This window comes from Dendrobates tinctorius, unplaced genomic scaffold (genome assembly GCF_039654945.1).
Source record: "Dendrobates tinctorius isolate UK_male_01 unplaced genomic scaffold, ASM3965494v1 ptg000703l, whole genome shotgun sequence".
NCBI classification, from domain to species: Eukaryota; Metazoa; Chordata; class Amphibia; order Anura; family Dendrobatidae; genus Dendrobates; species Dendrobates tinctorius.
In genome coordinates this window covers 56,396-65,899 of record NW_027362347.1, presented here as the reverse complement: position 1 = coordinate 65,899, position 9,504 = coordinate 56,396, and the positions used below count along the sequence as shown (strand labels likewise).

Below are 9,504 nucleotides of genomic sequence, written 5' to 3'. Positions count from 1 at the left end.
AGATGGTAATTGTGGAGAGAGAGAGATAGAAAGATAGATTAAGAGAGAGAATGGGTAAGGTGTCTTTCTTTAGATCAAAAATTTATACACATGCTGAGAGACAGAGATGTTAGCGTGTCATAGTCATCAGACTAGGTAATTTTCTAGAATGTGAGAATGTTATTCTGGACCATGGGAGCATGAATGCTCGGGCCTGACTTCAGATCAGAACATTGAGTGTTTGAGTCCAGTTGTGGTAGTCTGTTTCCATGTGCTTTTTTGGAAAAAATGTATACACATGCTGAGAGACAGAGATGTAAGCGTGCCATAGTAATCAGAGTAGGTAACATTCTAGAATGTGAGAATATTAATCTGCACCATGGAGCACGAATGCAAGCATCGTTAACTAAGGAGGAATTTTGCTTGAATTTACCAAGAAAATATAAAGACAATGTGATCACATTTTGATTCTGAAGATGGTAATTGTGGAGAGAGAGAGAGAGAGAGAGAGAGAGAGAGAGAGAGAGAGAGAGAGAGAGAGAGAGAGAGAGAGAGAGAGAGAGAGAGAGAGAGAGAACATCAATGGGTAAGATGCCGTCTGACTTCAGATCAGAATATTGAGGGTTCGAGTCCCATCATGGCAGTCAGTTTCCATGAGTTTTTTTGAAAAAAAGTATACACGTGCTGAGAGAGAGATGTAAGCGTGTCTTCGTCATTGGACTCAGTAAGATTCTTATTCTAGACCACGGAACCACGTACTCAAGCATCACATGCCCATCAAAAGACCGAGTAGCCTAATGGATAAGGTGTCTGACTTCGGATCAGAAGATTGAGGGTTCAAGTCCCTTCGTGGTCGTGGCATTCTCCATTTGGAGACCAGAATACCCACCTCAAGGGAATCAGAACACTCTTAAGTCTGGCGCCTTAGACCACTCGGCCATCCTGACTAACTGTGCTGAGAGTGCTAGAATTATTCCCATTCAGCTAATCAAAGAGAAATATAGCTACAATTTTCTTGAAAATGTAAGAACAATGTCATTATGTTTGAGAGAGAATGAAGAGAAAGCAGAGAGACAGAGAGAACGAGAAAAAATAAATAAATGAACGGATAAGGCGGATTCTGACCAAACGGGGGGTGGGAGAGAGAGAATACATCAATGGGTAAGATGCCGTCAGGCTTAAGATCAGGGTTTTGAGGGTTCGGGTCCCGACATGGCAGTCAGTTTTCATGTGTTTTTTTAAAAAAGTTTATTCTTATTCTAGACCAAGGGACCACGTACTCAACCATCATGTGCCATTCAAAAGACTGTTTGGCCTAATGAATAAAGTGTCTGACTTTGGATCAGAAGTTTGAGGTTTCAAGTCCTTTCGTGTTTGTGGCATTGTCTTTCTGCACTCTTTTGAAAAAAATTTAAATGTAGTGATCGGTTGTTATGAAAGCCTCATGCGCCAATTTGAAGAGCAAGTGGCCTATGAAAAAGGCGTCTTACTTTGGGTCAAAAGATTGAGGGTTATCATCCCTTCATGGTCGTAGCAGTCTCTCTCCACATGCTTTTAGAAAAAAATGTACAGATGCTGAGAGGGTTATATGACAGTTTAGAAAGAAGGGTCAGTTGTAGACAAGTAAGGACACAAAAAGCAGCTGTTAGAAGTGGGATTTGAACCCATGCCTCCATTTGGAGACCAGAAAACCCAGCTCTATGTGGGGAAAGAAATCATTCTTGAGTCTGGCGCCTTCGACCACTCGGCCATCCTGACAAACTGCATTGTGGGTGCTACAGCTATTCCCATTCGGTTAACTAAGGAGGAATTTAGCTAGAATTTACCAAGAAAATATAAAGACAATGCCATCATGTTGTGATTTTGAAGATGGAAATTTTGGAGAAAGAGAGAGAAAGAGAGAGATAGAAAGATAGATTGAGAGAGAGAGAGAATGGGTAAGGTGTCTTTCTTTAGATCAAACATTTATACACATGTTGAGAGACAGAGATGTTAGCGTGTCATAGTCATCAGACTAGGTAAGATTCTAGAATATAAGAAAGCTGTTCTGGACCAAGGGAGCATGAATGCAAGGGTCTGACTTCATATCAGAACAATGAGAGGTTGAGTCCAGTTGTGGTAGTCTGTTTCCATGTGATTTTTGGAAAAAATGTATACACATGCTGAGAGACAAAGATGTAAGCGTGCTATAGTAATCAGAGTAGGTAAGATTCTAGAATGTGAGAATGTTATTCTGCACCATGGAGCATGAATGCAAGCATCGTTAGCTAAGGAGGAATTAAGCTTGAATTTACCAAGAAAATATAAAGACAATGTGATCACATTTTGATTCTGAAGATGGTAATTGTGGAGAGAGAGAGAGAGATAGAAAGATAGATTAAGAGAGAGAATGGGTAAGGTGTCTTTCTTTAGATCAAAAATTTATACACATGCTGAGAGACAGATATGTTAGCGTGTCATAGTCATCAGACTAGGTAATTTTCTAGAATGTGAGAATGTTATTCTGGACCATGGGAGCATGAATGCAAGGGCCTGACTTCAGATCAGAACATTGAGTGTTTGAGTCCAGTTGTGGTAGTCTGTTTGAATGTGCTTTTTGGAAAAAATGTATACACATGCTGAGAGACAAAGATGTAAGCGTGCTATAGTAATCAGAGTAGGTAAGATTCTAGAATGTGAGAATGTTATTCTGCACCATGGAGCATGAATGCAAGCATCATTAGCTAAGGAGGAATTAAGCTTGAATTTACCAAGAAAATATAAAGACAATGTGATCACATTTTGATTCTGAAGATGGTAATTGTGGAGAGAGAGAGAGAGAGATAGAAAGATAGATTAAGAGAGAGAATGGGTAAGGTGTCTTTCTTTAGATCAAAAATTTATACACATGCTGAGAGACAGAGATGTTAGCGTGTCATAGTCATCAGACTAGGTAATTTTCTAGAATGTGAGAATGTTATTCTGGACCATGGGAGCATGAATGCAAGGGCCTGACTTCAGATCAGAACATTGAGTGTTTGAGTCCAGTTGTGGTAGTCTGTTTCCATGTGCTTTTTTGGAAAAAATGTATACACATGCTGAGAGACAGAGATGTAAGCGTGCCATAGTAATCAGAGTAGGTAACATTCTAGAATGTGAGAATATTAATCTGCACCATGGAGCACGAATGCAAGCATCGTTAACTAAGGAGGAATTTTGCTTGAATTTACCAAGAAAATATAAAGACAATGTGATCACATTTTGATTCTGAAGATGGTAATTGTGGAGAGAGAGAGAGAGAGAGAGAGAGAGAGAGAGAGAGAGAGAGAGAGAGAGAGAGAGAGAGAGAGAGAGAGAGAGAGAGAGAGAGAGAACATCAATGGGTAAGATGCCGTCTGACTTCAGATCAGAATATTGAGGGTTCGAGTCCCATCATGGCAGTCAGTTTCCATGAGTTTTTTTGAAAAAAAATATACACGTGCTGAGAGAGAGATGTAAGCGTGTCTTCGTCATTGGACTCAGTAAGATTCTTATTCTAGACCACGGAACCACGTACTCAAGCATCACATGCCCATCAAAAGACCGAGTATCCTAATGGATATGGTGTCTGACTTCGGATCAGAAGATTGAGGGTTCAAGTCCCTTCGTGGTCGTGGCATTCTCCATTTGGAGACCAGAATACCCACCTCAAGGGAATCAGAACACTCTTAAGTCTGGCGCCTTAGACCACTCGGCCATCCTGACTAACTGTGCTGAGAGTGCTAGAATTATTCCCATTCAGCTAATCAAAGAGAAATTTAGCTACAATTTTCTTGAAAATGTAAGAACAATGTCATTATGTTTGAGAGAGAATGAAGAGAAAGCAGAGAGACAGAGAGAACGAGAAAAAATAAATAAATGAACGGATAAGGCGGATTCTGACCAAACGGGGGGTGGGAGAGAGAGAATACATCAATGGGTAAGATGCCGTCAGGCTTAAGATCAGGGTTTTGAGGGTTCGGGTCCCGACATGGCAGTCAGTTTTCACGTGTTTTTTTAAAAAAAGTTTATTCTTATTCTAGACCAAGGGACCACGTACTCAACCATCATGTGCCATTCAAAAGACTGTTTGGCCTAATGAATAAAGTGTCTGAGTTTGGATCAGAAGTTTGAGGTTTCAAGTCCTTTCGTGTTTGTGGCATTGTCTTTCTGCACTCTTTTTGAAAAAAATTTAAATGTAGTGATCGGTTGTTATGAAAGCCTCATGCGCCAATTTGAAGAGCAAGTGGCCTATGAAAAAGGCGTCTTACTTTGGGTCAAAAGATTGAGGGTTATCATCCCTTCATGGTCGTAGCAGTCTCTCTCCACATGCTTTTAGAAAAAAATGTACAGATGCTGAGAGGGTTATATGACAGTTTAGAAAGAAGGGTCAGTTGTAGACAAGTAAGGACACAAAAAGCAGCTGTTAGAAGTGAGATTTGAACCCATGCCTCCATTTGGAGACCAGAAAACCCAGCTCTATGTGGGGAAAGAAATCATTCTTGAGTCTGGCGCCTTAGACCACTCGGCCATCCTGACAAACTGCATTGTGGGTGCTACAGCTATTCCCATTCGGTTAACTAAGGAGGAATTTAGCTAGAATTTACCAAGAAAATATAAAGACAATGCCATCATGTTGTGATTTTGAAGATGGAAATTTTGGAGAAAGAGAGAGAAAGAGAGAGATAGAAAGATAGATTGAGAGAGAGAGAGAATGGGTAAGGTGTCTTTCTTTAGATCAAACATTTATACACATGTTGAGAGACAGAGATGTTAGCGTGTCATAGTCATCAGACTAGGTAAGATTCTAGAATATAAGAAAGCTGTTCTGGACCAAGGGAGCATGAATGCAAGGGTCTGACTTCATATCAGAACAATGAGAGGTTGAGTCCAGTTGTGGTAGTCTGTTTCCATGTGATTTTTGGAAAAAATGTATACACATGCTGAGAGACAAAGATGTAAGCGTGCTATAGTAATCAGAGTAGGTAAGATTCTAGAATGTGAGAATGTTATTCTGCACCATGGAGCATGAATGCAAGCATCGTTAGCTAAGGAGGAATTAAGCTTGAATTTACCAAGAAAATATAAAGACAATGTGATCACATTTTGATTCTGAAGATGGTAATTGTGGAGAGAGAGAGAGAGAGAGAGAGAGAGAGAGAGAGAGAGAGAGAGAGAGAGAGAGAGAGAGAGAGAGAGAGAGAGAGAGAGAGAGAGAGAGAGAGAGAGAGGAGAGAGAGAGAGAGAGAGAGAACATCAATGGGTAAGATGCCGTCAGGCTTAGGATCAGGGTTTTGAGGGTTCGGGTCCCGACATGGCAGTCAGTTTCCACGTGTTTTTTAAAAAAAAGTTTATTCTTATTCTAGACCAAGGGACCACGTACTCAACCATCATGTGCCATTCAAAAGACTGTTTGGCCTAATGAATAAAGTGTCTGACTTTGGATCAGAAGTTTGAGGTTTCAAGTCCTTTCGTGTTTGTGGCATTGTCTTTCTGCACTCTTTTTGAAAAAAATTTAAATGTAGTGATCGGTTGTTATGAAAGCCTCATGCGCCAATTTGAAGAGCAAGTGGCCTATGGAAAAGGCGTCTTACTTTGGGTCAAAAGATTGAGGGTTATCATCCCTTCATGGTCGTAGCAGTCTCTCTCCACATGCTTTTAGAAAAAAATGTACAGATGCTGAGAGGGTTATATGACAGTTTAGAAAGAAGGGTCAGTTGTAGACAAGTAAGGACACAAAAAGCAGCTGTCAGAAGTGGGATTTGAAGCCATGCCTCCATTTGGAGACCAGAAAACCCAGCTCTATGTGGGGAAAGAAATCATTCTTGAGTCTGGCGCCTTAGACCACTCGGCCATCCTGACAAACTGCATTGTGGGTGCTACAGCTATTCCCATTCGGTTAACTAAGGAGGAATTTAGCTAGAATTTACCAAGAAAATATAAAGACAATGCCATCATGTTGTGATTTTGAAGATGGAAATTTTGGAGAAAGAGAGAGAAAGAGAGAGATAGAAAGATAGATTGAGAGAGAGAGAGAATGGGTAAGGTGTCTTTCTTTAGATCAAACATTTATACACATGTTGAGAGACAGAGATGTTAGCGTGTCATAGTCATCAGACTAGGTAAGATTCTAGAATATAAGAAATCTGTTCTGGACCATGGGAGCATGAATGCAAGGGTCTGACTTCATATCAGAACAATGAGAGGTTGAGTCCAGTTGTGGTAGTCTGTTTCCATGTGATTTTTGGAAAAAATGTATACACATGCTGAGAGACAAAGATGTAAGCGTGCTATAGTAATCAGAGTAGGTAAGATTCTAGAATGTGAGAATGTTATTCTGCACCATGGAGCATGAATGCAAGCATCATTAGCTAAGGAGGAATTAAGCTTGAATTTACCAAGAAAACATAAAGACAATGTGATCACATTTTGATTCTGAAGATGGTAATTGTGGAGAGAGAGAGAGAGATAGAAAGATAGATTAAGAGAGAGAATGGGTAAGGTGTCTTTCTTTAGATCAAAAATTTATACACATGCTGAGAGACAGAGATGTTAGCGTGTCATAGTCATCAGACTAGGTAAGATTCTAGAAAGTGTAAATGTTATTCTGGACCATGGGAGCATGAATGCAAGGGCCTGACTTCAGATCAAAACATTGAGTGCTTGAGTCCAGTTGAGGTAGTCTGTTTGAATGTGCTTTTTGGAAAAAATGTATACACATGCTGAGAGACAAAGATGTAAGCGTTCTATAGTAATCAGAGTAGGTAAGATTCTAGAATGTGAGAATGTTATTCTGCACCATGGAGCATGAATGCAAGCATCGTTAGCTAAGGAGGAATTAAGCTTGAATTTACCAAGAAAATATAAAGACAATGTGATCACATTTTGATTCTGAAGATGGTAATTGTGGAGAGAGAGAGATAGAAAGATAGATTAAGAGAGAGAATGGGTAAGGTGTCTTTCTTTAGATAAAAAATTTATACACATGCTGAGAGACAGAGATGTTAGCGTGTCATAGTCATCAGACTAGGTAATTTCCTAGAATGTGAGAATGTTATTCTGGACCATGGGAGCATGAATGCAAGGGCCTGGCTTCAGATCAGAACATTGAGTGTTTGAGTCCAGTTGTGGTAGTCTGTTTCCATGTGCTTTTTTGGAAAAAATGTATACACATGCTGAGAGACAGAGATGTAAGCGTGCCATAGTAATCAGAGTAGGTAACATTCTAGAATGTGAGAATATTAATCTGCACCATGGAGCACGAATGCAAGCATCGTTAACTAAGGAGGAATTTTGCTTGAATTTACCAAGAAAATATAAAGACAATGTGATCACATTTTGATTCTGAAGATGGTAATTGTGGAGAGAGAGAGAGAGAGAGAGAGAGAGAGAGAGAGAGAGAGAGAGAGAGAGAGAGAGAGAGAGAGAGAGAGAGAGAGAGAGAGAGAGAGAGAGAGAGAGAGAGAGAGAGAGAGAACATCAATGGGTAAGATGCCGTCTGACTTCAGATCAGAATTTTGAGGGTTCGAGTCCCATCATGGCAGTCAGTTTCCATGAGTTTTTTTGAAAAAAAGTATACACGTGCTGAGAGAGAGCTGTAAGCGTGTCTACGTCATTGGACTCAGTAAGATTCTTATTCTAGACCACGGAACCACGTACTCAAGCATCACATGCCAATCAAAAGACCGCGTGGCCTAATGGATAAGGCGTCTGACTTCGGATCAGAAGATTGAGGGTTCAAGTCCCTTCGTGGTCGTGGCATTCTCTTTCTCCACACTTTTTGAAAAAATGTATATATACTGAGCGTTTGTTACGAAAGCATCATGCGCCATTCTGAAGAGCACGTGGTCAAATGGAAAAGGAATCTTACTTTAGATCAGAAGATTTAGGGTTATCATCCCTTCATGGTGGTGGCAGTCTCCCTCCACATGCTTTTAGAATAGAATGTACACATGCTGAGAGGGTTATATGACAGTATAGAGAGACATGTCAGTTTTAGACAAGTAAGGACACTAAAAGCAGCTGTAAGAAGTGGGTTTTGAACCCACGCCTCCATTAGGAGACCAGAATACCCACCTCAAGGGAAACAGAACACTCTTAAGTCTGGCGCCTTAGACCACTCGGCCATCCTGACTAACTGCGCTGAGAGTGCTAGAATTATTCCCATTCAGCTAATCAAAGAGAAATTTAGCTACAATTTTCTTGAAAATGTAAGAACAATGTCATTATGTTTGAGAGAGAATGAAGAGAAAGCAGAGAGACAGAGAGAACGAGAAAAAATAAATAAATGAACGGATAAGGTGGATTCTGACCAAACGGGGGGTGGGAGAGAGAGAGAGAGAGAATACATCAATGGGTAAGATGCTGTCAGGCTTAGGATCAGGGTTTTGAGGGTTCGGGTCCCGACATGGCAGTCAGTTTCCACGTGTTTTTTTAAAAAAAGTTTATTCTTATTCTAGACCAAGGGACCACGTACTCAACCATCATGTGCCATTCAAAAGACTGTTTGGCCTAATGAATAAAGTGTCTGACTTTGGATCAGAAGTTTGAGGTTTCAAGTCCTTTCGTGTTTGTGGCATTGTCTTTCTGCACTCTTTTTGAAAAAAATTTAAATGTAGTGATCGGTTGTTATGAAAGCCTCATGCGCCAATTTGAAGAGCAAGTGGCCTATGGAAAAGGCGTCTTACTTTGGGTCAAAAGATTGAGGGTTATCATCCCTTCATGGTCGTAGCAGTCTCTCTCCACATGCTTTTAGAAAAAAATGTACAGATGCTGAGAGGGTTATATGACAGTTTAGAAAGAAGGGTCAGTTGTAGACAAGTAAGGACACAAAAAGCAGCTGTCAGAAGTGGGATTTGAAGCCATGCCTCCATTTGGAGACCAGAAAACCCAGCTCTATGTGGGGAAAGAAATCATTCTTGAGTCTGGCGCCTTAGACCACTCGGCCATCCTGACAAACTGCATTGTGGGTGCTACAGCTATTCCCATTCGGTTAACTAAGGAGGAATTTAGCTAGAATTTACCAAGAAAATATAAAGACAATGCCATCATGTTGTGATTTTGAAGATGGAAATTTTGGAGAAAGAGAGAGAAAGAGAGAGATAGAAAGATAGATTGAGAGAGAGAGAGAATGGGTAAGGTGTCTTTCTTTAGATCAAACATTTATACACATGTTGAGAGACAGAGATGTTAGCGTGTCATAGTCATCAGACTAGGTAAGATTCTAGAATATAAGAAAGCTGTTCTGGACCATGGGAGCATGAATGCAAGGGTCTGACTTCATATCAGAACAATGAGAGGTTGAGTCCAGTTGTGGTAGTCTGTTTCCATGTGATTTTTGGAAAAAATGTATACACATGCTGAGAGACAAAGATGTAAGCGTGCTATAGTAATCAGAGTAGGTAAGATTCTAGAATGTGAGAATGTTATTCTGCACCATGGAGCATGAATGCAAGCATCGTTAGCTAAGGAGGAATTAAGCTTGAATTTACCAAGAAAATATAAAGACAATGTGATCACATTTTGATT

General features: G+C 40.3%; 6 non-coding genes across 6 annotated transcripts; 2 read left to right on the top strand and 4 right to left on the bottom strand.

The window, feature by feature from the left end:
• Positions 1-762: 762 nt before the first annotated feature.
• On the top strand, positions 763-835 carry TRNAR-UCG (transfer RNA arginine (anticodon UCG)). The gene has a single exon. It is a non-coding gene; the product is annotated as a tRNA-Arg (tRNA).
• A 787-nt stretch (positions 836-1,622) lies between these two features.
• On the bottom strand, positions 1,623-1,737 carry TRNAL-CAA (transfer RNA leucine (anticodon CAA)). The gene is made up of 2 exons: positions 1,700-1,737; positions 1,623-1,668 (listed from the first exon to the last, which is right to left on the bottom strand). It is a non-coding gene; the product is annotated as a tRNA-Leu (tRNA).
• A 3,986-nt stretch (positions 1,738-5,723) lies between these two features.
• Positions 5,724-5,838, bottom strand: TRNAL-CAA (transfer RNA leucine (anticodon CAA)). The gene is made up of 2 exons: positions 5,801-5,838; positions 5,724-5,769 (listed from the first exon to the last, which is right to left on the bottom strand). It is a non-coding gene; the product is annotated as a tRNA-Leu (tRNA).
• A 1,821-nt stretch (positions 5,839-7,659) lies between these two features.
• Positions 7,660-7,732, top strand: TRNAR-UCG (transfer RNA arginine (anticodon UCG)). The gene has a single exon. It is a non-coding gene; the product is annotated as a tRNA-Arg (tRNA).
• Positions 7,733-7,999: 267 nt separating this feature from the next.
• TRNAL-UAA (transfer RNA leucine (anticodon UAA)) lies at positions 8,000-8,110 on the bottom strand. The gene is made up of 2 exons: positions 8,073-8,110; positions 8,000-8,045 (listed from the first exon to the last, which is right to left on the bottom strand). It is a non-coding gene; the product is annotated as a tRNA-Leu (tRNA).
• Positions 8,111-8,816: 706 nt separating this feature from the next.
• Positions 8,817-8,931, bottom strand: TRNAL-CAA (transfer RNA leucine (anticodon CAA)). The gene is made up of 2 exons: positions 8,894-8,931; positions 8,817-8,862 (listed from the first exon to the last, which is right to left on the bottom strand). It is a non-coding gene; the product is annotated as a tRNA-Leu (tRNA).
• Between the last annotated feature and the right edge of the window lie 573 nt (positions 8,932-9,504).